The sequence below is a fragment of the Cervus elaphus genome, chromosome X (genome assembly GCF_910594005.1).
Source record: "Cervus elaphus chromosome X, mCerEla1.1, whole genome shotgun sequence".
Lineage (NCBI taxonomy): Eukaryota > Metazoa > Chordata > Mammalia > Artiodactyla > Cervidae > Cervus > Cervus elaphus.
This window is the reverse complement of record NC_057848.1, coordinates 72,071,364-72,078,911: the sequence shown is the minus strand read 5'-3', so window position 1 is coordinate 72,078,911 and position 7,548 is coordinate 72,071,364. Positions and strand designations below refer to the sequence as shown.

Sequence of the window (7,548 nt, the reverse complement as noted above, 5' to 3'; positions counted from 1 at the left end):
ATGGAGGTAGGTTTTTGCTCACCTAACTGTCCAAGGAGGGTATTCCTGCAAGGTAGGCAGCCTTTCAAATGGTTATTTAGGACTCCAAGCTGCTTCTGTCATGTGCCTCTTCTATCTTTGTATCTTTGGTACATGGTTTCCAAGGACTTTATGCTTCTCTTCATCAAGCCAGGAAAAGGGAAAGAGTGGGGCTAGGGGAGGGCAGCAGTGGACAATAGGAAGATGTTTATGAATTAGGCAAAGAAATGGCATATAGATCTCTCTTCCTATTCCACTGTTGAGAACTTAATCACATCTAACTGTAAGGGAGGCTAGCAAGTGGCAGAGTGGGGCTTTGAACCCAGATATTCTGGCTCAAAGGTCTGTTTGCTGCTCCAGTCTAGCCCATCTCCAGCTGCTGTGTGTATATGCTCAGTTGTTCTGTCGTGTCTGACTCTGTGACCCCATGGACTGTAGCCCACCAGGTTCTTCTGTCCATGGGATTTTCCAGGCAAGAATACTGGAGTGGGGTGCCGTTTTCTGCTTCAGGGGGTCTTCCTAACCCAGGGATCAAACCCACGTCCCTTGAGTCTCCTGCATTTGCAGGTGGATTCTTTACCGCTGCCTTGCTGGTATGGGAGAGACATATGTGATCAATATATCCCAAATATCATTTCAGTATATAATCAGTATAAAATTAAGGTATTTTACATTTTTGTACTGAATCTTTGAAATCCAATATATATTTTATAATTCCCTCCTATCTCAAATTGGAAGCTGTTTTCATTGGAAATATTTAGTATTTAGATTTTATAAACTATACTGAATATAGTAAATTATGATTTAATACCCAATATAGATTCACATACTCAAGTTGTTTCAGATACACGGAAGTTTCCCAATAGCCAAATCAAGTCTCAAGCTTTAGATTAAGTAAAATAAAGTTTAGAAAATTCAGTTTCTCAGTTGAACTAGCTGTGTTTCCAGTGCTCAGTAGCCACATGTGCTTAGTGGCTAAGACTCTTTTAGCAACAGTGCAATTCTAAAGTCTCGACTAAATTCAGACTGTAAGCTCTAGGAAGGCAGGGACTTCTGCCTGGAACTGAGAAAGTGCTCAAGAAATATTTGTGGTTTGAAAATAATGTCATCCTATTCTGAAGTTGGTAAGAGTTGAGAGTGAGGTTTAATAAATAATTTAATTGAATAGCTGGGAGGAAGCCAGGCTTCCAAAGCCAAGATTTTGCCTCAAAAATTTAATTATTCTTAATAAGCATTTAGAGTATGCTTATTATATATAAATATAGGATTTATTTTTATTTATATATTCATTATATATTATGTGTATTTGTTTTTAAATATATATTATTTATTTTATATATTATATAGCATTATATATTTTAATTATATATTATATATAAATATAGCATTTATATATAGCATTTATTATTATTAAATACAGCATTTATACATGCAGTGATTTAGGCCATAATGGCTATACATTTTTGGAAGATGTCTTTTTCCACCCAAGTGGCTGGCAACTCTTGTCAAATTGCATATTAATCACCACATAGTGGATTAGCTAAACAACTATGGAGGAAAATGTTCAAAGTTGATTTTTCTGCAATTCATTGGTTTGAATTTGGGGAATAGAAACTAAAGGAAAAGAAAGTTAAAACAATTAAGGTTCAAATTCTGAAAAATAATCATACATCCTATTTCATGTTGCTCTGCAGAGGAAACTATTTTGTTGTGTTACAGAGGCGTACACATGTAATTTAACAACAACAACAACAAAATGTTTTTTGAAAAAAAAAAAACCTGAAAAAAGAACTATATTCTTTGAGAATGAGAGTTTTATATATTAATGTTCTTATGTTTTTCCCACTAATTACCCAGACTTTACTAGTTCAGTGCTCTACTCAAGTCACACTTCTTTTGCAAAGTCTGTCTTGTTTACTGTACTTCACAGTGCTTCCTCCCATCCCAGAACTCATAGACTCAAATCTTTTGTTGTCCAAATATATATCTACAGTGTTGTGAATTGTTTCTCATTTGACTCATGTCATGTCTAGCCATCTCAACTCAGTCCTCTCAGTATTTAACAAGTAACAGTTGCTCAACTTGTGCTTGAGTACGCAAAAAAATGACAAATGGAAATCCTGACTGACAGACTTCTTAAGAACCTCTGACTGTTCCCATGCTTTGAGTTCAAATTGCTTTACTGCATCCTTCTTGACTTGAGTAGTGAGAACAGTTCAGCTGAGCTGGAGAGCTAACTGCCAAGTGCTGGAGTACTGCATTAAACAGGTCAAAATGAAAGTGAGTCACGTTTTTAACCGCTTACGGCGTTTGTATAGACAAGGGTCTGAACTCAAAGGCTCACTCTGATCCACTACTTCTGTGGAATGGCCTACTTGTTGAGGGTTGGACGGATCAGCACAGATGTTGGGAGTTGTCTCACTGTTTAGGGAGCCCTGAACAAAAGGCACTTGCAGACTTATGGACCCAGAGGTTGGGAAAAGGAAGAAGGAAAGGCTAGGAATTGGAAACTACTGAGTCAGGGTCTAGAAAATTGTCTTCTAGTTTTTTCCCATAAGAAAACTTCCAGATAGAGGTGCCTGGGCCAGAAATGCAGATGTGTTTAACAGCACCGCCATCCAGGGGGACCTGAATCCTTGTCTGCAACAACTTTCAGAGATGGTAATGCATTGTGTGTTGATTTTGTATCAAATCTGATATGGGGAGGACACCTTTGTTATGAAGCCCACCAAGGGAAGTCTTTGTAATTGCTGATGGTCAGGCCTAAAAAATCGGTGATTTTTGGCTGGGACATGGACTCCTTATGTATGAAATCTGTACTCAGGACCTCAAACTACCCTTATCTGTTCCAGGGTGGACATTTCCCAACATTTTAATATCTTTGATATCAGGATGTATTTTATAATTGATGTCATCCAGATAACAGTTGTGATTTAATTGATGCTTTGGGATAAAAATCAAGAAAGTACCAGCATACTCAGCCCTAAAAAGGAATGAATTTGGGTCAGTTGTAGTGAGGTGGGTGAAATTAGAGTGAAGACAGAACGAGAAAAACAAATGTCATTTATTAATTCATGGAATCTAGAAAAAAGGCACTGATGAACCTATTTGCAGGGAAGGAATGGAGACAGAGGTCTAGAGAATGGACTTGTGGACACGGGGAAGGTAAGGGTGGGATGAATTGAGAAAGTAGTGCTGAAATGTATACACTATCAAATAGTGAGAAGTTCCTGTATAGCGCAGAGAGCCCAGCCTGCTGAAACAAGGCAGAGGATGCAGACTGAAGCTGCCTAGAACTTGGTTTGGTTTCCCTCAACCACCCCAGTGCATGCCTCAGTCCATGGCAAGCACCCAAGCACCAGATAAAGAATCCAGAGCATTAGTAATAAGAATGCTAACTGAACTAAGGAAAAGAATCGATGAACACAGTTTTAATAAGGAACTAGAAAATGAATAAAAGAACCAGTCAGGACTGGAGAATACAGTAACAAATGAAAAACATACTTGAAGGAATAAACAGCAGACTAAGGATACAGAAGAACACAGTGATACAGAAGACAGAATAAGGGAAATTGCGCATTCGGAACAGGAAGAAGGTGGCTCCGGTGGTGAAGAGTCCACCTGCGGTGCAGGAGACTCAGGTTCGATCCCTGGATCAGGAAGATCCCTGGGGAAGGAAATGGCTACCCACTCCAGTATTCTTGCCTGGAGAATTCCACAGACAGAGGAGTCTGGAGGGCTACAGTCCATGGGGTCGCATAGAGTCAGGCACGACTGAACAACAAACACACACATACAAGGAAACAACACAAGTGATGTGGAAGACAGCATAAGGGAAATCCCCCAATCAGAACAGGAAAAAGAAAAAGGGAACAATTTAGGGTACCTGTTGGAAAACAGCAGGTATACTAATATTCACATTATAGGTGTCCCAGAAGAAGAGAGAGAAAGATGTGTTGAAAATGTAATTTGATTAAATTGTGGCTTAAAAATGTCTGAATCTGAAGAAGGAAACAGATATCTAGGTATGAGAGGCACAGTGAGTTCCCTAAAATTTGTGAACTCAGACCCATTCCAAGATATAATTAAAACAGCAAAATTTAGAATTTTAAAGGCAGTTAGAACAGACTCATATAAAAGGGAATTCCCATAAGGTCATCAGCTGATTCTTCTGCAGAAACTTTGCAAGCCAGAATGAAGTGGCATGGTTTATTTAAGGTATTGAAAGGGGGAAAACCTACAATTTAGGATAATCTGCCCAGCAAGATTATAATTCAGAGTTGGAGGAGAAATAAAGAACTTCTCAGACAAGTAAAAGTGAAAAGAATTCATCAATACTACACCAACCCTAAAAGAAATGTTAAAGGATTTTCTATAGGTGGAAAGAAAAGGCTGCAAGAAGAAGAACTTATAGGCAAGGAAAAATCCAATTAGTAAAGGCAAATATATAGTAAAGATTGTGAATCAACCACTTAAGTAAGCTTGTGTAAAGATTAAAAGACAAAAAGAAATTCTAAAATCAACCATAACTATAATAAATAGTTAAGGGATAAACATGAAGATGTAAAATATGACATCAGAAATACAAAACTGCAGGGGAGAGGAGTAAAAAAATGTAACTCTTTTAGAATGTGTATGAACTTAATGACTACCAGTTTAAAACAATAGATATAGGCCAACATATGTGAACCCCATGGTAACAACAAATCATAGACCTACAATAGATATGCAAAAACTGGAGAGAAAAAGACTTAAGCATACCGCTGAAGCAATCAAACCACGAGAGAAGAGTCTAAAGGAAGAAGAAAACAGAAGAACTGCAAAAACAACCAGAAAACAAGTAACAAAGTGGCAATAAGTGTATTTAAATGTCAGTAGACCAAATGGTCCAAGCGAAAGACAAAGAGTGTCTAATTGGATAAAAAATAAGACCCCTGTATATACTGCTTGCAGGAGACTCACTTCAGAGCTAAAGCCACACATGGAAAGAAAGTGAGGTGATGGAAAAGAAGATTTCCTGAAAATAAAAATAGCAAGAAAGCTGGGATAGCAATATTCATATAAAACAAAATAGGCTTTAAAACGAAGGCTGTGACAAAAGACAAGGCCATTATATAATAACAAAAGGATCAATACAATCAGAGGATATGACATCTGTTAACATGTGTGCACCTTATATAGGAGCATCTAAATATATAAAGCAAATATTAACAGACATAAAGGGAGAAGTTGACATTGATAATAGGTGACTCTAACACCCCCATTTACACTGGTGGACAGATCATCCAGACAGAAAATAAGGACACAGTAGTAGTAAATGATACATTAGATCATTTGTGCTGAATAGATATGTATAGGACATTCCATCCAAAACCAGCAGAATGCACATTCTTTTCAAGTGTACATAGAACATTCTCTAGGGTAGATCCTATGCTAGGCCACAAGTTTCAACAAATTTAAGAGCATAGAAATTATTTCAGGCATTATTTTCTGACCACAGTAGTATAAAACTAGAAAACAACTACATTAAGAAAAATGGGGAAAAAACCAAACACAGAGAGTAAACAATAAGCTACTAAAAAAACAGTGAGACAACAAAGAAATAAAAAAGGAAATCAGAAAATACTTCAAGACAAAAATACAACTTTCCAAAATCTATGAAAGCAAATGTGTGTCACATCCCACTCTTTGTAACCCCACATGGACTGTAGCCCACCAGCCTCCTCTGTCCTCCTCTCTCCAAGCAGGAATACTGGAGTGGGTAACCATTCCCTTCTGAAGGGATCTTCCCAACCCAGGGACCTAACCCAGGTCTCTTGCATTGCAGGCAGATTCTTGACCACCTGAGTCACCAGAGAAGCCCAAAATCTATGGGACACAGCAAAAACAGGTCCAGAAGAGAAGCTTCTAGCAATGCAGGCAACCTCAGGAGACATGAAAAGTCTCAAGCAACCTAGCGTACTATCTATAGGAATTAGAAAAAGAAGAACAAAGCCTGAAGTCAGTGGAAGGAAGGAAATAGTAAAGATCAATCAGGAAATGAAATAGAGCCCCCCTAGAGAAGAAACCAATAGAAAAGATTGATGAAGGCGTGAACTGTTTTTTGAAGAAATGAAAAACAGAATTGATAAGAATCGGTAAGGCTTTAGCCAGTTGCCATGTCAGGCTATTACACATCTCTACCAGAAACATGTTATTTTTATAATTTTTCCATTTACTTTCAATGTACTGCTAAACTGTTCCTTTCTCTTACTTTCTGGGATCCATTTGCCTTAGGGCACAATTAATGGCTCCTCTTTCCCGTTTCCTGTAGCACTTTATACACACATTTAACAGCACTTGCCACTTTGTTCTATAGTGCCTTGTTTATTCTTGCCTGGAGAATCACATGGACAGAGGAGCCTGGTGGGCTGCAGTCCACAGGGTCGCACAGAGCCAAACACGACTGAAGCGACTTAGCACAGCACAGCACACAGCACCTTTGTTTATGAGTCTGTTTTCCTACCTAAGTTGTGAATGTTTCCTAGTTGAGACCTCTGCTTTCCTCAACTTTGTTTCCACAAGCTCAAGCATAAGATCTGACACTGACTTATGTTTGTGGAGTTGAGTTGAAAGGCTGGAATGCATGGGTTTCATCTCTCCTCCTCCAACCTCAATGTTACTTTCTTCAAGTGTATTGATTTGCCATTCTAGCCAGCACTGTCTCCTGTTGTGCTCTGTCCCATGCTTTCTGTCATATGCTCAGATTGACTTTAGCCCCTATCAGTAAACTCCTGCTGCCATAGCTTCAATGGTCCCTAAAAGTCCAAGTTGCCTTCTTCCTTCAGTTGACATTTATCTTCTCTATTGCATGTGTTATTTGTGGTAATCATGTTTTATAAAGGCACTGTGGACTCGGAGTTAGTGAATACTGAACACTTCTCCCTCGTGGAAACACAGGGTTGAGTTCCTGTGAACCTCTGGTCACGACATTCGTGTCAGATACTCAGCACATAACCTTGTTGTATATGTGTTTCCATTTAAAGGCACCTAGTTCAATGTATCGGAGAAGGCAATGGCACCCCACTCCGGTACTCTTGCCTGGAAAATCCCATGGGCAGAGGAGCCTGGTAGGCTGCAGTCCATGGGGTCACGAAGAGTTGGACAGGACTGAGCGACTTCCCTTTCACTTTTCACTTTCATGCATTGGACAAGGAAATGGCAGCCCACTCCCGTGTTCTTGCCTGGAGAATCCCAGGGACGGCGGAGCCTGGTGGGCTGCCGTCAATGGGGTCGCACAGAGTCGGACACGATTGAAGTGACTTAGCAGCAGCAGCAGCAGCAGCTGTTCACTGTATATTGTTGGTGCATCAACCTTGAAGTCACAGCCAACAGCAGTATAACTCACACCTGAACAAAGGTTGTCTAACACACGTATGTCCTGTCAAGCACATCATGAGCTTCTCCTTAGGACCACTAGACAGCTCTTCAGCACTACGCTTGAGGGCCATTTTAAATGGCGAAATCACCATCAAAACGCACGCAAAAATG

General features: G+C 39.4%; 1 pseudogene; it reads left to right on the top strand.

Annotated features, from left to right (window-relative positions):
- LOC122690349 overlaps positions 1 to 7,548 on the top strand; it is a 64,767-nt pseudogene continuing 57,219 nt past the window's right edge.